Here is a 24706-nt window from a genome sequence, read left to right as displayed (position 1 = left end):
TCTGCTAAAGGTATTGTGTCAGTGTCTGTCTAAACTGTGTGAAAGCTATGATACTTTTACAAAGTCGAAATTCCAAAAGTTTTTCTTTCAAAGAAAAAATAAGCAAAATCGAAAGAAAAAGAAAGAAGAGACAGAGGATAAGACGTTTTGGCGAGAAGTAGGAGTTTCAAATGAAGGGTAAAATGTTTCTCAATTATTATTTATATATATATATATATATATATATATATATATTTGATTAAGGAAATATTTTTTTAGAGGTTTGAGTTTGGGTAATTGTATCCGCGTGATGTTTGATTGTCAATGACTTAAGAAGATTTTAGATAGATATTATCTTTTTTAATCATCATCTCATACTATTATATCTAAATATGTATATATATTCTGAACTCAATTATAGTGAATAAATCACAATTAAACATTAGATTTAGATATCTAAATAATTTTGATATATCCATTTTGATAGAGTGTTGTGATAAGGTGCAAATCAAAAGATAGGAAGTGTCTACAGAGTTTGAACGTTGAACAATAATAATGATATCAATTCTGAGATTGAAAGTGAAACTTCAATAAACTAAAGGAAGACATATATCGGATAAAAGCATTGACTAGTGCATGGGTTTCACGTTGCCTCAGTATATTTCATTTTTCAACATAAACTCGACAAAATTGAAAGAAAAAAAAAACTTGCCTCAGTATAAAAATTGAATTTTTATACCAAAGTACTGCTATTTGATTGCTGGACCCGAATTGGATTTTAGTGATGGGGAGAATGAATTAACTGTATAATTTGTTTTTGTATATTTAGTGTTCATTTTGAAAGTCTAGGATTTTTTTTTTCAATAATATTTTTTTAAAAATTTGAACTTGATTTTCTCTTTTAGGATGTAATATATTTGTATCATTCCATACAATACTTAGTCATGTATAACTTAATTTAATCATTTATGTTTATTATTTCCTTCCTAATCAACTTTTTGAATAGTTGATTATGAATGGGAGAATTTGAACACAATGAAATTATTAAAATTTCACTATAATTATTCCCGCGTTATATATGTTTTGAGTAGAATATTTATGTTTATATAAAATTTATTTTATTCAAATGGATCTAAAGTTTTTAATTTAAATATTTTTATGATTTCAATAATTTTTTTATTCAATTTTTGCGATTTTATGATGTGGTACTTTTAAGGTGTGTTACATGTCATAATTTTACTATTTATTAGAAATGAACGATTAAAATTAATCAACTATTATAGAAGGACTAAAATTGAATGACCTTTCAAGTAAAGAGGACTAAATTAGATTATAAAAATTAACTAATTATTTTATTACTGAGTACTAAATTGACTCTTAAACCCAGGTTTGGATGCATTAAACCCCTATACGGCCGGTGCATTTTGCAAAATTGATTAAATTCAATTTAATATATTAAAGGAAAAAAAGATAAAAATTTTGTATACTCATTTTTTTTTAAAAAAATAAAAATTTGATTTCCATTCTTAAATTTTTGGATCGCTTAAACCTTTAATTAATTTAACTATATATGAAGTGCGATAAATAAGCAACTCTTGATCATGTTTGCTAATAAAGAAATTATGTAATGGGAGACAACTTTTATTTTTATATATATATATATACTGAAAAGAAATGTTTTTGAAATGGAATAGATATGTCAACCTTCTCATATTACTCAATTATTTCATTTATTTTTCTTTGCATGATTGAGAACTTTTCTTTGTGGATGGCTTTGATAAGATTATAAATATAAACAGGCAGCTTTATGTCAAGATGTATCGTTCATACATATTGAATTATATTGTTTATATTCCTAGGCAAAAAGACAATAACCTTACGGGCCGTTTGTCCTTCATTGAGAATGTACTTTAATTGACAATGAACACACCCTGTAGACATATCTGTTTAAACCCGAGATCCGAAGAGAGAACAACATTTTCTTTACCGCTAAAGTCATTTAGGGTGCGTTTGTAAGATTACCAGGGAATAGGATTACTGGGAATGTTGTATTTTGTGTTTGGTTGGTTTAGCAGGAATGTAAGATTATCGTGTTTGGTTAAAAGAATAAAAAATTATTGGAATGTATATTTGACCAAATTATCTTTATTATATATTTCTTTTTCAACAAGTTCGAAAACATTTATATGTTTTCTTTAAAAAATTTAAATTCATAAAATTTATATATATATTTTTTACAAAATTGAAAATATAAAAAGGTTTAATGAAAGGGTAAAATTTTATTTTAACCCTTGCACTTCATATAAAATTTTAATTATAGACTTTATTTGTAAATCTAAAATAGTTTAAGGATAAATTTGTAATTTAACCTTCGTAAAATTTTATTATTCAATTGAAGAAGAATGATATTTTTGAAGAAAAAAAATTAAGGACATTTTATTCCAAAACGTATGTAATCCAACCATACCTAAGGAAATGGAGGTAATTACATTCCCGGTAATATACCCAAAAAAATCTACTATCAGTAATAAAACATTATCGGGAATGAGATTCCCGGCCCATGGGAATCCCACATTCCTTGAACCAAACAGCCCCTTAAGGTTTTATATCTAAATACATATATAGATATGAATATGTAAGTATGACTTGGTTTGATTTGCCTTATATTCATTGAACAACCCAATTGCTTCTCTTGTACCCTTATCATTTTAGCCATATATAGTTCATGATCATTCTATGTGGTTGAGAATTGAGATGAATTTAATGGCATCAAATCTCATCTCCTAACAAAAAATTTAGGCAACAATAATAATCCAATTAGGAATCTGTTGACTGTCATTATCGAAGTTATCTCATCGTTTGCAATTTGAACATTGATAAGGTTTGAAGGTCAAAAAAGCTAAAAGAAACAGCCCATAAATATCGAATCTAAATGGTGTTATATCAATCCAATGTTGCATGTTTTGACATGTAGTAGCCAGAATTTTTAGTGCAATTATGAGTGTTTTTCTTCTCTTCTTTCAACTGTTTAGGTCAAATTGAAGTTTGCGTCGTGTTAATACACAAGACAATGAAAGGAGATTTCCTGCATGCAAGTTGCAGGGCTTAGATTAGTGATTACAACCACTTAATCAGTGAAGCCTTTTACCTACTTAATTAAATAATTAATTTTATAACTATTAATGGTTGTTGGCAATGCTGAAGGTTGGAAGAGCATGTAAATCCTACATTGGGAAGGAAAAACTCTTTGGAAGGATATTTATAATATCCTTCCATCTCTTCCTTGTTGAGTGATAGATGAGAAGGCTCTTTGTTTGTGGTTGTGACAATACATCTTTGCTTGCATTTTACCTTTTTAGAACAAATCTGAGTGAATTTCTTTAAAATAACTTTTTAGAAAACTAAAACAAAATATTTGAATGGTACTTATAGACAAATCACATATAATTTGTTGGTCGTATTTCTTGCAGGCCGAAGCGATTTACGAAATTTATTTGTTGTAATTTATCACCTGTAGCAACTGTTTATTTATGTAAGATTGACTGTTGGTGTCTTATAGAATGTATCTAAACGTTTCAACTTTTCAAATCATTCGAAAAAATAAACATGTTTACAAAACAAAGAAATCTTTTCTCTCATTTCTTTTTCTCAAAAGCTTTCAAGCCTTTTCCGATGCAAGATAAGATCAATACCACCATTTGTCAATTTTGAAATTCGAGTGTACAAATTCTCATAGAACCGTGCTAACCTCGAAGGACGACCGTCTATAGTAGCGGTTACACATATCGGGAAGAATTAATTTCTAAGACAATGATTAATACCATGATATGATTGTTTGTTTTAACTGTTTATTAGTTTATAAATTTCCAATCAGTGCTAACAATTTGACTTTAAAATTTCTATTTTTTCAACAATGACAATAAGTTTATTTTATGACGATTCACTCCTAGTTTAGATGACTTACATTTTTATGGGAGAAAGAGTTTATAGTAAAGAGATGAAGGCTTGGGGTATAAAAATGACCATCCTAAATCATCATTTCAATTGAATTTTCTCATCTTTCTAGTTATATTTCAGAAATATTATTTTAAAATTAAACATATGCATATGAAGTTGGATAAATCGAATTTATCTGTTTTTGGTATCCAATTGCTTCATTTGCTAGAACCTGGAAGTTGTAAATAAAAATCTTTTCAGGATTAAAAACTATAAAACCCTGAAAGTTGGTCCAATTTTCAGTGAAGTAGCAACCCACTACTTGTACTCTCTGGTTGGGCCGAATATCATTTGGTAGCAATTCACCATAGTTTTGTTGGTCCAAATTCCAGTAGATTGCTCGACATACTTTAGCCTAAATTTTTGAAGGAGAATGTAAATGTAATTGAATATAAATTTAGTTCTTCATTTATTGAAATTATTGTATAAATATAAATTTTACAAAACTATGAGTGCATAGTCAACGAGCACAAATGCTCTTAAGTTTATTCGTCAGGTTTCACCCCAAAATTTGATGGGAAACTAGAGAAACCCCCACCCAAAAAAAAAAACCTTATTATGCATACCAGAAGTATATATACTCTTGAAGAGCCCCAAATTATCAGTATTTATAGTCCTTAACGTGAAGGCTCTCGGCAGCGCCCTCACCGAGCTTTGCATCACCCTTGTAGCTGCCAAGAGTAGGCTTGCACCTAACCAGTAAAGCCTCTTAGGCCATGGCTTGAGAGTGATCTGTTGAAGAGTTCGTCCAAATGAGAACGAGAGCGACCATGGTTCTTGGTTTGTAGCTTGTTCATGGCATTAAGGTTAATGGTAGCCTCTTCCTCACTTTATCCACCAGATAAGAACACGATTGCAGGGACCGCAGGAGGGACAGTTCTTTGCAATGCACGGACCGTGTGCTCGGCGATAACCTCAGGTGCGACCTTCGGGGAATCTGAACTGGGCGTCACAATGTTGGGTTTCAACAATGTACCTTCTAGCATCAGGTGGTGATCGTTTAGAGCTTTGTAGCAAGCTGCAAGGACACGCTCGGTTACATAGGCAATTTGTTGATGTCATGTGGTCCATCAACAAGGATTTCAGGTTCAACTATGGGGACTAGGCCACATTGCTGGCAGATGGCCGAATACATGGCTAACCCATTGGCCTTCTCTTGGATTGCTAGCTCGGTTGGCTCGATAGTGCCGATTTTAAGCACAGCACGCCATTTAGCATACCGAGCACCGGCTTCGTGATACTTTTGACAACGCTGGGCAAGGCCATCAAGACCCTGGGTGAAAGTCTAGCCATTGGTTCCATTAAGCTCAACGGTGCCAGTGTCAACCTTGATGCCGGGGAGGACACCATATTATTTCAAGACATCGACAAAGAGCTTGCCTACAACCAGAATTGATTATTAGAAACCAACTATAATTCATTTACATTTATAAGAAAAGAAAATTGTACCAGAAGCAGTTTTTTGGTAGAGTGTTTCTTCAAAGAAAATGATGCCACTGATGTATTGGAGAGCACCGGGAGCAGTGAAGAGGAGCTGTCGGAGTTCTCGCCTGTTTTCTTCAACATTATCTACATTGATGCTTGCGAGTCGCTTGCCACTGGTTCTGGTGGATTCATCGGCCGCGAGGATACCCTTCCCAGGGGTGCCGATGTAGGCAGCGTTTTTAGCTAGCTCATCTGCAACATTAATTTAATTAAACAGTAAGAAACGAGCTTTCTCGCCAAAAATGAATAAGATGAAATGAAAGCGATTATTAAGATTATAAACATATAAGAACTGAAAAAAGTACCGGCCTATTTGCTTTTGAAGCAAGACATGACTGAAAAAGGGAAGGAAGATAGTGATTGTGTGGGAAGAGAAGAAATAATAGAAGTGAAAAAGGAAGGCAAACGGTTTTTAAAAGAGAAAAGAAGCCGGGAAAATTGGAGAGTTATGGAACAGAATAACTCACTTTTCAATCTTTTTTGTTAATAAATATTTATATTAGGTCATTAAAAATCTTTAACTATAAAAATATAAATAATAAATCTTTTTGAATAGATAATAAATATTTAATATTATTAACATGTGCTGTCAAATAATTGGTAAAATACATAAATGATCACTAATGTTTTAGTAAGTTTTCGTTTCCCCTCAATGTTTCAAAAGTAACAAATTGGTCACCATCGTTATCTATTTGTAACAAATTAGTCACTAACTTTATCGATTTATAACAAATTGACCACTCGACGTTAACAACCGTTAATATGGATGATGAAAAACTGAACTAAATCGTTAACCACTTACATTGCCCTTTGACTGGTAACCTTAAAACCTAAAACTCTTTGTCTTCACCCCAAAGAAGCAAATGAATAACAGTATATTTAACTTCATTTCTTTATGGCTGATATAATGAACAAGAAAATGTCAAAGTTTGAAATGATAAAAAAGAGAGCAATGGTTTGGAACCAGTTGAAATGTGCAAAAACACCCACACCAATATATATTGTTCATTGTTTTAGCTATTAAGGTATATTGGTTCATCCTGAGAGTGATCTCCAATAAAAAAATTCAGATCAATTCGACATCAACAGACCCTTCAAAAGCATCGTTCTAATTTTTTTAGTAGATTTAGGGTTCTCAATTAAAAAAAATTCAGAAAATTTTACTAAAGGAATTTTGATATAGAATTTTACATGCCCATTCCCCGTCACAAGATCAATCTCTAGTAAGAAAATCAGATCATTTGGACACCAAAAATCCCTACAAATGTGTTGATCAAGAAAAATTGATAGAATTAAGGTTCATCCATTCAAGAATTTCCAAAAGATATTATTGAAGGTATTTTGGACTGAAATTTTACAAGATGATTAAACAATCAAAGACCGACCTCTATAAAATATTTCAGGTTGTTTGGACCTTCAAACACATTGCTCAAGTTGATCCAACATTTTCTAGGTTTTTTGGGTTTAGTTTTCCAATATTTTCTTGATTCCTAGGGGCTTTAAGTTCATTTGTTTTACCTTTTCTTGTTCGTTGACGTCATCTAACACATTTTTGTCCTTGTTAGTAGAATCAAAGTGTTTGCATATTCATTCTTTCCTTGCATTCTCATTAAATTGGAGTCTTAACCTTTGTTTGACTTCCTAGAGCTATTAAGTTTCTTTCGCCTTTGTTAGAGATTGAACTTCGACACGAACATTGTAGAAATTCTTGATAAGAGAATTTTAAAGAGTATAAGATCGACTTACTTGCCTCATGGCGTATTACTTTATTAGAGTGATTTGTGAGATTTCTTGTTTTCTATGATTTTCTTTACCACTTTATATATTTCGTTGAGTGATGTGATTTTCAGGATGCATGAGCTAAATATAGCACAATCAAGCAACAAGACACTATTTTGGTTTGTATATGAACATTCAATCAATGCTTGAGATGATCTCAAATCCAATATGAGAGAACATTATGTTCCATGTTAGTACTCCCATGAAAACAGATAAAAACTTTGTAGACTACAACAAGATAATAGATCCGTGAAGGATTATTATAAAGAGATGGAGTCCTTAATGCGGCGAGAAGGGATTTGTGACAAATATTACCACTATTACCGATTTGTGAAACGTCTCAATCTAGGCATCCGTGATGAACTTTATCAATGATACTACATAGATCTTCAGGATGCACTACAAAAAGCCATCACAATTGAAAACGAACAACAAATGAGATATTGGTTTAGAGAACAATATCAAGGTACTTTTAACCCTTTCACTTCTTCTACTCACTACAACATAATAGGTCTATAGTGGCGTTTTAAAATGCTGTTAAAAACCTTTCCGGCGCAAAAAAAAACCCACAAGAAATACCACAATTGTTAGCGGCGTTTAGGTTAACAATTGCCGCAAAAGGTGAATTTCTTTAGTGACGTTCCCCCCCAAAAAAACACCGCTAATAATTATGTATATACTGGCTTTTTTTATTTATTGAAAATACCGCTAATCAATACTGATTTTTAAGATATTTTTCACTACTTTGTATTGCCTAAATTTAACCTGTAAATATATCTAATAACCACTTTGAAATTTAATTACGATTCGAATAAAGTAAAAATATTTTAAAACATAAAAAAATCCAAGTTTACAAACTTCCAAGTGAAATATAATGTAGTTCAACATTGTTTACTAGAATAAAAAAATTAACTTAAGAAATAACCTAGGATGATGAATTCTTCTCTTAATTTTTCTACATCATCTCCTTCGTAGCTTCAAGTTGATTTTGAAGTTCTACATATTTTTTCTGATATATTGCTTTTGTCACTTCAGTTTTAACTTTCATTTGAGTAAATTTTTCATTCACTTGAATCAACTATTGTTTTAATCGTTTAACTTCTGATTGAGAAGACTGATCAATACTATAGAGAAAGTAATCAACTAAATATTAATTACTAAAACTATAGAGAACATAATCAACTAAACATAAGCATTACATTTAATTTTATAATTTAAATAATATATCATAGCAGCAGCTAAAAGAAACATTTCGAATATATCATAAGAGCAGCGGCAAATGGTTCTGCAAATAATTATGGTTGCTGCCCGTGACCATAGTTGAAATGTTTGGAACCGAAGAGTAGTTTGCATTCCAATTACTTGATGAATTATCTTGGCGTTAAATTACGACAACTCATTTGATTACATCAACATCTCTGTTTTAAGAATCAAAGACCACACCTTTCTATTAATTTTTAATCACAAATAATAAATTACGACTATCATTTTTCAAATTAATGAAAACCCATGTATATCAAACTCAACTGGTGCCGTAGAGCATTATATGGTCTATTTGGTAGAATTTGATTAATCCTTTTGTAACGCCCTATCCTAGTTTGGAAGTCCTACATAGAGATAAGACATCAAACTCGAAAGTTAAAGCAGAAATGAGAATAAAATAAACTTTTACAACTCATGCAGACGTAACTTACAAACACCTAAGGGGCGTTTGGATGGGGGAATGTGGGATTCCCATGGGAATGAAATCCACATTCCCCCGTTTGGTTAGTCCGGGAATCTCATTCCTGGTAACGTAAGATTACCAATAGTAGATTTTTTGGGGTATATTACCGGGAATGTCATTACCTCCCTTTCCTTAGGTATTGTTGGATTACCGGCGTTTTGGACTAAAATGACCTTAATTTTTTTCTCTCAAAAATATCATTTTTTGTCATTGAATAATAAAAATTCTATGAAGGTTAAATTACAAATTTATCCTTAAACTATTTTAGATTTACAAAAAAGTCTAAATTAAAATTTTATATGAAGCTCAGGGGTTAAAATAAAATTTTACCCTTTCATTAAACCTTTTTATATTATCAATTTTGTAAAAAAAATTATATAAATTTTATGAATTTAATTTTTTTAAAGAAAATATATAAATATTTTCCAACTTGTTAAAAAACAAATATATAATAAGAACAATTTGGTCAAATATATTTTATTCCTTTAACTAAACACGATAATCTTACATTCCTGCTAAACCAACCAAACACAAAATATAACATTCCCAGTAATCCTATTCCCTGATAATCTTACATTCCCACTGGTAATCTTACATTCTGTGAACCAAACGCACCCTAAAGGTATTATCATAATTATCATACATACATGACAATCAAGAATACTCATTTCATAACTAATTGATCACAAACTCAAGAATACTCATTTCGTATAATTATCATACATACATGACAATCAAGAATACTCATTTCATAACTAATTGATCACAAACTCAAGAATACTCATTTCGTAACTAATTGATCACAAACTCAAATCTTACTTGAAGCGTTTCAAATTAAAAAGACTTGGTAATAATGAAAGGTTCACTTTGAACGTTTAAGAGTAGGTAAAGTTTGAATAAAAAAAAAGACAGTGGGAGAGGAGTAAATTATTATACGTGGTAACAATTAAATGTCATCTTCCTCGTTTATCCCCATAACTCAGTATTCCTTTGGAACAGCAGCAAACAACAATAGTAGTAAACAGTAGCAAACAACAACAACATCAGCAAACAATAACACAATATTCATTTCTAAATAGAAAATTTTTATTAAGAAAAAATAATTGAATTGATTAAATTAATAAAATCATAATGTAAATTGATTAAATTTTATCGAAATAGAATCCTAATCCTATTGATTTTTTATGAAGCAAGACTAGGATTCTTCTTAGAAAATGGGTTTTTATTTCATAAAACAAACAAAAAAAGTTTGTTTCAAGGAAGCAGAATCGATGGTGACTGGCGTTCTTAGGAAATGGGATTTTATGAAGTGAGAGTATTGAGACTAAAAGAGAGAGAAGTGACACAGTACCTGAATTTTGAGCCTTAAGGAATGATTGGTGGTGTGACGGTGGTGACTGACATGTCGATTTGGTGTAGATTCTCTATTGGTAAGGATGGAGGATGAAGAGGTTAAAGAATAGATTAAAAAGAAATTAGGGATCGAACATGAGAAAGGTTTGAGATATATGCATCCTATGATGACGTTTTTCTAAAAAAACGTCACTAATGTACACGTCTATTGTGGCATTTTAATACAAACGCCATTAATGTACGATAATATAGCAACATTTATAAAAATGTCATTATTGTATGAGTCTATAGTAATTTTTTAAAACGCCACTGTTTACTGTTCTATAGCGGCATTTTTACTAAAAATGCCATTAACAGTAAATGGCTATTGCGGCGTTTTTTACAAACGCCAATATTTGTGACATTATGACATTGTTTATATAAATGCCACAATATTTACAATGCTAATGGCATTTTTGTTGTAATCGCTGCTAAAAGCGTTGTTATAGACCTGTTCTACTGTATGACTCCACCTTCTGCCACGAATAATAAATCATACAATGATAATAACTAATACTATGATAAAGGCATTGTAATGGATGATACTGATATTCAACAAAACATCTTTCAGTCCCTTACACCATTAGAAACAAAAGATACACTTGAAAGTCAATTGATGACATTTTGTGAGAAGGGTAGGGAAAAAAAAAAAAAAAAAAAAAGAAAAAGAAAAAAAGAGGCAAAAGAGGCAAAAGCCAAAGAGGTCACTAGTCATAAAAAAAAAGAATCATGACACACACATAGTGATTGATCCTATTTGTGACAAAAAAAAGAGTGACTCAAAACATAGATGTGAGCACAAAAGTATTGAGAGCGAACCTACTTCAGAAAAACACTTGCATTCTTGTTCGTCTTAGAAAATCACTTTTTTCGGTTTCTAATAATAACAATAGCTTGCCTAGTATGTTTATTTTTCTCTTATAGAATTTTCGAGAAGTGTTAGGTGACCCACTTGACAGATTAATACCAGAAAAGGGAAAGAACAAAAAAGTAGTCTAATTCAAGGTTCCTTCATACCTCGCCAGACAAACAATCCTAAAGAGACCAAAGAGTTAGATTTGCTGCAAAAAAACTACATCCAAGAAAGACATGGTCATTGTGCCATCTCATTGACGAATCACGATTTGAACCACTCAACAGGTAAGTATGTTGTTATCTATTTTGATGATACTCTTATGTACTTATTTTCTTTTGACAAGGTTCAAACACTTGAAGTTTGGAAACACAACATACTTTCGAAAAATGTTATAATCAATAGTAACCATGAATTCTTTAAGTGGTTAAAAGTCCGGGGTAAGAAAAATATAGTAGAAGATGTATTATCTTGAAGGTATACCCTTACCTCTAAATAACATATTATTATGAGAATTGAATATATCAAAGATTTATATCACGATGATTTTTTATATATATATACATACCATTCTTGTAAAAGTTATTTTTAACAAATTCTATTTTGTAGACGAGTTTCCTTTTCAAATGAACAAGTTATGTATTTCACAAAGCTCATTACAATGAATTACAATTGATTTTTTGAATGGGATTCAAGTGTTATTTTTTGACATGTCTTCTAGATATACGATTAATTGTCTATTATCTTTCAAACATTACTTAAAATGCATCAATCCGATGTCAGAAACTCAAGATACATTTATTTTAATGAAGACAACATGTACAAAAATTCATATACGAGATTAATACGTTATTTTGTAACTATTATGAATTTTTAATTTTTAATTTATTATTCATAATATAATTTAATATAGTAAATTTCATTACAATATAAGACTAAATGTATTATTTTATTAGGAATTAGAATGAAATATTATCTCTAGTTATTATTATTTTATTCATTAGTTACTTTGGACCTTTGAACTCTTCTCTTATATAAATGAGCCTCCAGTCACCATTGTAAATCATATTTCTTTGGATTAATAATACAACGTGAGAACTTTTCGCAAGTGATGATTGCTTTGTGCCTTCGAAGCATTCTTCATTGTTAAGTTCTTCATGATGGAGATCTTCACACTCTAGTTTGCCTTCTCATTACAATTAAGAAGGATGTCTAGCACTATTATCGAGTTTGCTTAGTTAATTCTAACTAGGAGGGTTTCTAGGACAACTATCTATTAATTACCATCATCATCATCGTCAAATCACCACTATTGCCTATCACCACCAAAACCTTAATTTTGGATAAGTATTCCTATCTTTATTCATTCATCATCTTTTTTTATCTTCTTTATATTTTGTTTATCTTCATTGTCTTAATCTTAATCTTGTGTTTTATCTTATTTTTTTTAGTAACTTTCCCATTAAAAGCCCTAAATTACGACAACAATCTAATCCATCTTTAATCTTGTTCTTTGATTGAGTCTAGACCCCTAGGCTTAATTCTTCAACTTTAAGCAACATTCATCATTTCGTTGTCATCCCCTATCCCAATAAAAAATAAGGAAAAAATAAGCAACTCTATCAGTTTCTATTACAATCATATTGTTTTCTTGTTGTTTTATGATTTTTTTATTTCATCTTCTTCTCTTCGGTCCTGGATTTTTTAGGCAGACTGTGTAACACTTAAATTTTTGGGTTAGTAGTTTCGGGTAAACTCAGGCAGATTTTAGTTTTGAGCCAAGAGGCCATTTAAAAGTTTGGGTTAAAACTTAGCTTGCTATGGTTTGGACTTGAGCCTATCAAATCTTAAAAAGGGGTCTTTTAAATTTACCTTGAAAGGTCAGAGACTAAGAGTGCAATTGACCCCTAAATTATTCCAAAGGTTGAATTTTAATTAAGAGTAGTGATGTCACATGGAAGGCTTCTCATAAGTCTTTTTTATATCACCTTGTCTTCTTCCCCAGTTCTTTCAAATTCCATCCTCCATCCCCTCCTTTGTTGTTTGGACAAAAGTGATAGCTTTGTGAAGTTCTTCTTCCTAATCCAATAAGCTAAGGTAAGTAACGTAATCTAAAATTTTCTAGATTCATCCTAAACCCATTCTTATAAGTTTTAAACATGGTAAAAAAATAAATGGGTTTTAAGAGAGGTTTTGGATTCTACAGTTCCTTAGTGTTCTCAATCCATTTTTAGGAGTTAGGATGTAACACTCATTTCCCATATACGTTTCTGTACACAAGTCATTTTTAGGACTTTTAAAAACATTCACGCATTTGTAAAACCCATAAAATTATGTTTGAAATTTAAAACCAAAAACATTTTAATATAACAATAAAATAGTCGTTAAAACCTATTACTAGAGTTATCGCTTTAAATACATTCTAGAGCAATTTTTCTAAATTTTGATTACATGCAGTAATTTTTTTTTCAAAATAACCTGATTGTTCTACTGTTACTGATGATAGTCAACCTTAGATTGATGACAGCTTCTACTGCTCCCAATACCCGACTAGTCTTTACTATTTACCTATGCGTGAAATCAACACACGTTAAGTATATACTTACTGAGACATAATATTGTAAAGAACACTAATGTATAGATAAATATATTTTGGTTATTTGGTTTTGAACTAATTCGTATCATCCATAAGGATTAGATAAGTCCCTGCTATTTAAATCAAATTTCTTTCATACTATCATCGTAAGCATTCTTGGTATTTCCAACATACTTTATTTTCTGTACATTTTTCCCATTATTCTTTAGTAATTATTCATTATTTTTATTAAGGGCATCCTTTCATGCCTTTAATGCACCGATATGCATTTCATTTATGGCATCATTTCAAACCTTTAATTAACCGTTATGCATTACATTTATGGCATCCTTTCATGCCTTTAATGCACCGTTATGCATTTATTTATGACATCCTTTCATGCCTTTAATGCACGGTTATGCATTTCATTTATGGAATCCTTTCATGCCTTTAATGCACCGTTATGCAATTCATTTATGGCATCCTTTCAAGCCTTTAATGCTCCGTTATGCATTTCATTTATGGCATCCTTTCATGCCTTTAATCTTTTATTTCAGAACATTTTCTACTCTAATAATTATTCATAATATCAATTAACTCTTTCAATTCGTTATAAACTCTATAGTTTGTATACGTAGTGCCCATATGGAAATTCATAAATTTATTATAAATTTCTTAGTTTTTGCACACACAGTGCCCATACGAAAAATTCATAAACTTATTATAAATTTCTTAGTTTTTGCACACACAGTTCCCATGCGAAAATTCATAAACTCATTATGAATTTCTTAGTTCTTGCACACAAAGTGTCCATTTGGTAATCACCATACATATATTAAGCAATCATACATCTATGACTATCATAACATATAGGTACATAATAAATGCACTCACCTGACTTGCCTCCTATTATATCAAAACGCAAATCTGTCTACTCAGCTACTTTATCTTTGACTTTCGTTTTGTTTGACTCGGGAGTTTGATTACGATCTACACAAGTATCCATTAAAGACATGTACCATACTAAATATTATTGTATTCCCTAACATTTATACTTTAATAATATTCACAAGTACTATTATTTAAATTTCTATAACAATTTCAGTTTATCTTAAAATTTATGTCTCAATGGTATCAGTACCCTACCATGGTATCGATACTACTATATTGTGGTACCGATACTCCTTTACAGTATCGATACCATTTGTACATTTTGTAATCAATGATATCAATACCTTCTCCATAGTATTGACACTCCCCTATCAGTATTGATACCAATTGCATCGGTATCGATACTGTTCAGTTGATACTTCCAATTTTAAGCCTATAGTATCGGTATTGTTCTATCACTACCGATCCCTTACCCAGATTTTCCATTTTTCAGCCCGATTCTTACCCAAATTTGGTTAAATTTCCTTATGTTTACACCTAACAATACTATTAAACTCTTCTTTACTTATCGTTACTAACTTTCCTTAATTTAGCTTCTTAAAACATTTAAAATCTCCTAAGAACATTTCAATCTAAGAATCACACCTCTTTTTCTAACATGTTTTTAAACCCATCCAATGCTTCCAATATCTCATTTACTTAATTGACAAGTCAAATATACTCATAAACATTAATAAAAACTCATATCTTAACATATCATTTCAAAACTCATTTTCTTAAATCTCCAATATTTCATCCATCTCCTAGTTTTAACCTTATTTAACCCTTCCTTAAGTTTACATATCACTTAAGGTTGTAATAACTAACCATAATCGAAAGAAAAATCTAATTAGATGAGATTTACCTTGGCTGTGGAGGAAGCACAAAGTCACAGGAAGAAGAAGAAGAGAAATAACTTAACCTTTTTCTTCTTAACTTTCCCTTTCTTAAATCCCTATTAAAATTTGAGTTTTAAAATTCATTTTATTCCAAATAACAAAAATGCCCTTTTAATCATCCATTGTTACAATTTTGTCTAAACCACTATTCCAAATCATTTTCTCATATTTTATCATTTATTTAAATAAATCCTCAAATTTTAAAACTTTTCAATAAAGTCACTGACCTAATATTTAGGGTATTACAATTCTCCCCCTTAAGAAAATTCGTCCTCGAATTTAAAGACTTTATGCTTTTACCACAACACTTCAACTAGAGGAATCATTTTGTTACGCGGTTTCTGGATTTCTCGAGTCCAGATCTGTATTAGTTCTTTTTCATAATTCAAAACTGATTGAATCTCTATTTTCCCCAATGGAAGAACATGCAATGAATCTGATCAGTAATTAATAAGCAATGACACATTTCACTAAAATTTTCAGCTTTTCCTCTAATAGTATGTCAGACATTTCACTAAAATTTTCGTGATAACTCTTTTCAACCCAGGCCACCCAATTGACTCTTTAAATCTTGGTACCTCTTGTTTCCACCTGAATGCATAGTCAATGGACTTAATGTCTCAACAAGAATATCTTTCTAAATTCTTAATCATTGGGAATACAAAGTCTCCCACGATAATATGAACATCCGTCGAACCTGACCTCAAAAGTCCTTAATCTCTTCATTTTCTACTTATAACATTCTTATCAATAAAGTTTCATCTTTCCTTTGTAATTCTATTATTAATTCTAATAAAAACATCGGTGTCATCTTTAATTCATCCCACAATGCCATTTTCATTCAACGTTAATTGCACATCCATAGTTCGCAAAACTGAAAAGGTTCTGAGCAAGTACCTCCACAACAACATTGGCCTTTCTTGGAAGATAATCAATGATCACTTCATACACCTTTAAAGATTTTGTCCGCCTTTTTTTTTTCTCGGTTCACTCTCTTCAATTCCACAAGTATTTTAGACTTTTGCAATTAGCACAATTATAACACCACTCACTATACATATAATACGTCAAATCTTTTAAGGCAACTCGACTACTGTCGACTCTAAATCATGCATAGATAATTCCTCTTGTGAGTCTTTAACTTTATCGAGGCATATGCCACAACCTTATCTTTTTGCATAAGCACACTTCCTAAACTGTTGATAAATGCATCAGTAAAAAACACATAATCCTTACCCAACTCAAGCTGTATAAACACTGGTGTCTCTATTACAATACTCTTTAGCATTTCTAAACTCTCTTGACCCTTTTTTTGTTCTACAAAAGACATATCTTTCTTTAAAAACTTGGTTAGCAACAAAGCTAACGTCAAAAAAGTTTTTTTCACTAACCTTCGATAGTAACCAACAAGCCCTCAAAGAAATCCGAACTTCAGGATCATTCTTTGAGAGTTTTCAACTACTACAACATGATTTTTTCTTAGGATCTCTTCTTATATCGTAAGCTAAAACAACCTGGCCAAAGAAAGCCATCTCTGCTAACCAGAATTTAACATTGGTATAGTTTGACATACAAGTTCTTCTCTCGAAGAGTCTTATTTAACTGTCAAAATCTATGCATAACCGCATAAGTTTATATTTCTTTTTCGTGAATAACACAAATACTTTCCAAGATGAAATACTCGAATTGGTAAAATTTTGATCAATCAACTCTTATAATTGAGCCCCTAATTCTCTTGGCTTACTTAAGTAATTTGATATGAAATAAAACAAACATGTTCAATACCTTAATAACCATCAACTTTGAATTCCACCTCTCGATCTGGAGGTAACCCATGAATTTATCTGAAAAAGACATCTATAAATTCCCAATTTGGTGAAATTATCAGACAATTCTACTTTAATTAATTGAGTATCTATCCCATTAACCAGAATATATATATATATATATATATATATATTGACATCATCTTCACAATCATTATCGATATCACCTTGAGCGGTGATTTTACTTTCTTACAAAAAAATTATTTCCATACCACTGCATTTATTTTCTGAATTAATCGTCTTTGGAGACAAATAACCTATACCCAATATGATCTTAACTCATAAAATGATAATTCCATCAGGTTCACTGGGAACATAGCCCCTGGAATCTTTATCAAATGTTTACTACCGGCCCAACTCACACTTGCATTATGACCTACTAAGGTTTACCACTATCATCTCACTCGATATTTAGTTTAATAGAATACTTTTATTTTTAAACTCTTTCATTTCCTTCTTGAGGAAATCCGTGCAACTTTTCCATATCCATTTAAAATATTCTCGAGCAATTGAAACATTTTCTCTTTCAACTAAGAAAGTCTAATTATCGACATCATTTAATAAAAAAACTTGACAACTTTGTAGCAATAACTTCGTAGCAGTTAATGCTAAAATTATACTAGTAAAGAAATTTACTCTTTTTCCTATCATTAGAAACTTGACAATTTTACAAGTTATCGAGAATTAATCTCGATTTTAAATAATAATTTGTTGAAGTATGAAATGGGTAGAAAATCATTTTCACAAATTACCTTCTACAAATAATTCTATTTGGTCCATAAAACTTAACATTTATTCTTAACAAATTTATAATCAGTTGATCCACTAATAACTCCTCTTTCTATAAGCTTTTAACAGTCAATGTATTTACCGCTTAGTCATTTCCTCTTACTTCAACTAACAATACTTTAAAAAATTTAATGCTTCACTTAAATATTCCTCAATTATTTAAGCTTACATGAAGAAACCTCGGAATCATCTCTAGATTCAGAAATCTCCTTTAGATCTTCATCTGATTCTACTTCTCTTGGGTCGATTTTTATCTCGACCTTCTTTTCACTATCATCTACTTTCTTACCTTTGTCCTCAGTTTCTGAGATATATTAGGACATACATAATAATAACACTCAAGTTAATAAGGAGTGACACCAATCACACTCTAATTGACACCATATTAGTAACTTTGACAATTTTAATACCATGTAATCATTTTTCTCAATTCAATTAAACTAGGTTTCGACCGAGAATTGGCTAAACCTGTAGTTCTGAATCCAATAAATGTAACACTCATTTCCCATACGTTTCCATACACAAGTTATAGGTGTCACATAACTTTTAAAAACATTCACACATTTGTAAAACCTATATTTTTTTTTTTTGAAATTTAAAACCAAAAACATTTTAATTCAACAATAAAACAGTCGTTAAAACCTATTACCAGAGTTATCACTTTAAATACATTTTAGAGCAATTTTTCTAAATTTTGATTACATACAGTAATTTTTTTTCAAAATAACCTGATTTTCCTACTGTTACTAATGAGAGTCAACATTAGAATGATGATAACTGCTACTGCTCTAGTACCCGACTAGTCTTTATTGTTACCTACGTGTGAAATCAACACACGTTAAGTATATACTTAGTGAGACATAATATTATGAGAACATTAATGTATACATAAATATAATTTGGTTATTTGGTTTTGAACTAATTCATATCATCCATAAAGATTAGATAAGTCCCTATTATTTAAATCAAATTTCTTTCATACTATCATCGTAAGCATTCTTGGTATTTCTAACATACTCTTCTTTCTGTAAATTTTTCCATTATTCTTTAGTCATTAATTTCATTTAGGGCATCCTTTCATGCCTTTAATGCACCGTTATGCATTTGATTTATGGCATCCTTTCATGCTTTTAATGTACCATTATGCATTTCATTTATGGCATCCTTTTATGCCTTGAATGCACCGTTATTCATTTCATTTATAGCATCTGTCGCAACCGTCTTTCTGTTGGGCCCCGGAATTGGGCTTCGACTTAGGAAAATGGATTAGGAGTCGCCATCGATCATTTATTTTAAAGCAAATGGGTTGACCGGACACCCTATTTCTTACCTGATCTGCGTCTTACCAAAGATGTGTCGGATTCGGGAGTCGGTTACAGTCAAGGAAAGGTTAGCACCCTTGAACTGCCCTTTCGGTACTACGTAATTTCCAGTTGTCTTTGATTAAGAAAATGTAAGTTAAATTAAAAGATAAAATGACGATCCAAATTACTCACCTCTAAGGTTTGGAAAACGAACCCTTAAATAATCAAGAAAAGTGTTATAAAAACAAAAATGATGAAGATAAATTGAAAATAAAGAAAATGAAATAAAGAAGAGATAAGTAAATAAATAATTAAATAAATACTAACAAATATGGACGAAAAGTAAACAACACAGTTGATATGGAGATTATGAAAATAAAAGGAATATATATAAAAAAGACAATGATAAGATAATAAATAAATAAATAGGAAAAATGAATCAATGAATAATAAAATAAAAAAAATAATAAACAAAACGAAGGGAAAAAGGATAAAAAAGGAATAAATACATATGCTTGTAAACTAAAAATATAGAAAGAAAAATATTAAGAAATAACGTAATATATATATATATATAATATAACATATAATTAAAATAAGTAAATAATAAAATAATAAAAATAATGTTTGGGGCTTCTTATGTGGTAACAGCTAACAGCTTCAACATCGTAGTCCTTAGGATATGGGGATTCTTTTCTTAGATCATCATGGTCGGCTTTGTCTACCATCAGCTGACCAGGCTCTTTAATGTTACAATCTTGCTTCCATGTGGTTAAATCCACTTCATCGAGTCCTTCATGACTTAATTTCATGTTTGTGAAAATGCTTAAAAATGTAGATGAAGATGCAAAAATGCAAAATGCAAGAATGCATAAAATGTTCGAGGCATTGATCCAAAAAAATGTCCATTATTATAAATAATCTTTACTTAGACAAAAATGTTTTATCGTGTAAGAGACATAAAAACGATCAAAGGTACATTCGGACTAAATCCTCTAGACCCCGAACAACTTCTAGTAGGTTGATAAGTCTTATGTCTTCATCTGTCACTGGTTGTATGCCTTGTCGGACCATTCCAGCTTCCCTTGCCAGGCCGTGTAGATGACGAGCTGCCTTCTGTACTTGATCCAGGAAGTCTTGGATGACTGCGTCTCTGGCCTTCACCCTTTATTGTGCTTGCTCCCAACGGAAACGCCACTGTAAACCTCCATCGAAGAGCACTATCTGAAGCTTACTCACTTTCTTCTTGAACCCATCTACAATAACTTCTAACTCAGCTATTGTTTTGCCATCTCTCTCATGTTGTTTCTCCAGATCAGTCATCTGGATTCTCAAGCATTGGTTTTGATGCTGACTGTCTGCTAAGCACCTCTGGGCAGTCTTCATCTGTTCCTTCCAAGTTCTCTCATCAGGCCCTCTGAACTTTCTTTTCAGGCTATGAGCTTCATCTTTCCAGTATTCAGAAGCCACTTTCAACTTGGAGTTATCCTTGACTTTATCTTGATACCCATTTCTCAAGTCTTCGAGCTCAAAACAGACTTTTTTCTGTTATTTTTCAAGTTTGTCCGCTCGATCTTTCTGAGAGTCGACATCTAGCTTCCACTGATAGCGCTCAGCTTCAAGCTCCTTTACCCTCTACTTCAGCTCGTTATTCATAGCTTCAAACTCTGTCTTGGCTATCTCAAGTTCAAAAAAGCCGGGCCTGAGATGTTCTTCCAGGGTTGGGTGTTCTCACAGTCTGGCACCGGGATATTGTCATTTTTTCTCAATCTTTGCCACTCCACATAGTCCGGATTAAGCATGTTTTTGGCAGCTACAACATCCATCCGGAATACTTTCTTCCATAAATTGACTGCTTCCATGATCATCTTCTTATAGTTGTCACCGTGATACTCAAACTCTGATCTGGCTAGTCCGCATGTTGCTGGGACAAACTGATGTGCCCTATACTATCTAAGTGCTAACAACGGAGCATACCCAACTGCACCCCAAAGTCCAAGTAAGGTCATAGTGTCGAAGTCCCCACATCGAAAAAGAACGTCACTGAGGAACAACCAAGGGGTTCTCCAGGTAATATCCTGATCTTGGAGATGAGTGAAGACTTTCATCCATTTCTCTTTTGAAGTGCCTTCATGCCATTTCATGGTGATGAACTCTCTCAAAGGTGAATACGTAGGCAACCCCATTAGTCTTATAGAAGTGGCTGTGAATCCAGACTTGAAGGAGCTGAACTTACCCAATGAATCTACCACTGCCAGCTCTTCGGCAATGGTTGAGAGACCGAAAGGTCTCGGCTAAGATGGTCGGTACTGGGTTGACTCGTTTCAAAAGTTGCTCAAACAGTTCCACCACAGCTGTATCAATGTACCCCAAAGTCTTCGAGAATATAATCAGGCCATACAGACCCAGTGCAAACATGTTTATTTCCTTCCACTCATCGGGATGGTCCTTCATCAATTGCTTGATATGAAGTCAGGAAATTCCTTCCCCACTGTCTTTACATCGAGCTCGGTCTGTTACCCATCTTTCGTCAACCCCATCAACCTTGGCTAGTGCACTCTTAAAAGGCTAACTTTTGATGTGTTTAATATAAGCTCACTCCATTCTGATATTTTCACAGTGCAACAGTGTAATGTACTCTTCAATGGTGGGCACCATGTCCTCATGATTAAAAGTGAAGCAACTGTATCCCGGGTTCCAGAACTGAACCAAGGCTCTGATCAAGGGCTCATCAGTCTTGATTTGAAGTAATAATACAATGTCACTGTACCATTGGCTGAACTTCTATTTCTGATCATTCTTCCAACTGCCTCAGATGTCCCGAAGCTCTTGCACGTCGTTCTGCTTTAGGTTGATAGAGGCGTAGCTAACCAGCTCTGACACATAGCTTCCTTGAAGACTATCTCCATTTCCTTCTGAGTCTTCTCGGACCATAGTCGTACCTCTGGGTTTTTTAATCTCTTGTATTACAACACTTTTATCCATTAATTCAGATTATTTTATGTAATAAACACCTTTTTAGGGATCAATGGCCTCTTGTTATAATACAAATGCTTTAAAAACAAACACAAAGGCAAACAGTTAGTAAAATAAAAATAAAAAAATAAAAAAAAATAAAAAAAATAAATGGCAAGAAAAAACATAAGAGAAAAAAACATGGTTAGGAAAGAAATGTCATAGGTTTTGGAATGTGGTTTTGGGGTAGGCTCTATTTCTTCAAATTCTCCCGGTTTAGGTTCTAAAAAATGGTACCCGAGTTCTACTTACTAGTGCACCCTTGGGCTTACCAGACCCTTAGTCCTAAACCCATCACAGACTTGTGTGGACTAAGTTAAACTCGAGAGGACACATTCCCTTATGTCTATGTGGAGAATAAATTCACACGAAGACATAAGGTATATGAATCCCGAAGGCTACTTACTTGGCATATACGGTGAATAAATTCACACGAATGTGTCACTTTTACCCCCACTTAAAACGGGTTCGGAGCTCAGTTTTAGAGCCTTGAATGAAAAAGTTTGGAAAGCTGAAATTACTAGAAAACGGTCAGTTCAACTATTTACTCGAAAAAATATAATCAAAGGTAAGTAATAAGGATTGAAATGTTACCTTAAAATTTAAACTTACCCTTTTTGTTAAAAAGACAACTGGAAATTACCCTAGCCTGACTCACTTACCTGTGTCCCCAGCGGAGTCGCCAAGCTGTCGCAACCGTCTTTCGGTTGGGCCCCGGAATTGGGCTTCGACTTAGGAAAATGGATTAGGAGTCGCCACCGATCATTTATTTTAAAGCAAATGGGTTGATCGGACACCCTATTTCTTACCTAATCTGCGTCTTACCAAAGATGTGTCGGATTCGGGAGTCGGTTACAGTCAAGGACGGGTTAGCACCCTTGAACTGCCCTTTCGGTACTACATAATTTCCAGTTGTCTTTGATTAAGAAAATTGTAAGTTAAATTAAAAGATAAAATGACGATCCAAATTACTCACCTCTAAGGTTTGGAAAACGAACCTTTAAATAATCAAGAAAAGTGTTAGAAAAAAAAAACGATGAAGATAAATTGAAAATAAAGAAAATGAAATAAAGAAGAGATAAACAAAAAAATAAATAAATACTAACAAATATGGACGAAAAGTAAACAACACAGTTGATATGGAGATTATGAAAATAAAAGGAATATATAAAAAAAAAAGACAATGGAATAAGATAAATAAATAAATAAAATAGGAAAAATGAATCAGTGAATAAAGAAAATAAAAATAAAATAAATAAACAAAACGAAGGGAAAAAGGGTAAAAAAGGAAATAAATACATATTAGCTTGTAAACTAAAAAATATAGAAAGAAAAATATTAAGAAATAACGTAATATATATATATATATATATAATATAACATATAATAAATAAGTAAATAATAAAATAGTAATGATACATGTATATACATAACAACAAAGGAAATAAATAATAATAATATACAGGAGTAATATCAAATATATACTATAATGTAATATTAAATAAAATAAGAAGAAAATTGAAATTCAAATCTAGAAAACGGACTAGAATGTAAAAATAGAAAATCGAATGACAAATTTTGGAGCACTTTGAGGATGAATTGGGATTTCAGGGTGGAAATTAAATCCTTTATAAACGAGGGGATCAAGAGTGAGATTACCCCTTTTTCACACCCATTCCGAAAATCAAAGTATTTTCTCAAGAAAAGAAGCCTCGGGGACTAGATCTATAAAAATAGATCCCGAAAAATGCCCATGTTCATCGGAAAAAATTGTTTTCTTTGGTGTTATTCGAATACAAAATGTAACGAGACACAAGCATGCAAGCGTAAACTCGAAAAAGGTATTATATTTACCTTGTATTTCTCTTCGAAAACTTGCAGGAAAAAAAAAACTCTGATTTCACTCTAAGATTGCTCGTAATTTCTGCTTGTATTTCGTATCTCCATTTGTGTGTTACAAATGATATGGATTACATGTATTTATAATGGAAAAAGTAGACTATTTTTAGAATCCTATACAAAATAGACTTCTAACGCTCTTTGGTTACTGTGAAAATTGGCTGCAGGAGGAGTCTTCGGGGAGGAGACATGTGGCGCTGGAAAATTATTGTCTACAACATCCTTTCATGCCTTTAATGCATCATTATGCATTTCATTT

At 31.8% G+C, this 24706-nt stretch overlaps 1 pseudogene; it reads right to left on the bottom strand.

Annotated features, from left to right (window-relative positions):
- Window positions 1-4547: 4547 nt before the first annotated feature.
- LOC120192843 lies at window positions 4548-5793 on the bottom strand (annotated as a pseudogene).
- Between the last annotated feature and the right edge of the window lie 18913 nt (window positions 5794-24706).

The sequence above is a fragment of the Hibiscus syriacus genome, unplaced genomic scaffold (assembly GCF_006381635.1).
Source record: "Hibiscus syriacus cultivar Baekdansim isolate YM2019G1 unplaced genomic scaffold, ASM638163v2 tig00116982_pilon, whole genome shotgun sequence".
In the NCBI taxonomy this organism is placed as follows: Eukaryota; Viridiplantae; Streptophyta; class Magnoliopsida; order Malvales; family Malvaceae; genus Hibiscus; species Hibiscus syriacus.
The sequence above is the reverse complement of the archived record's forward strand: the minus strand, read 5'-3'. Positions and strand labels throughout refer to the sequence as shown.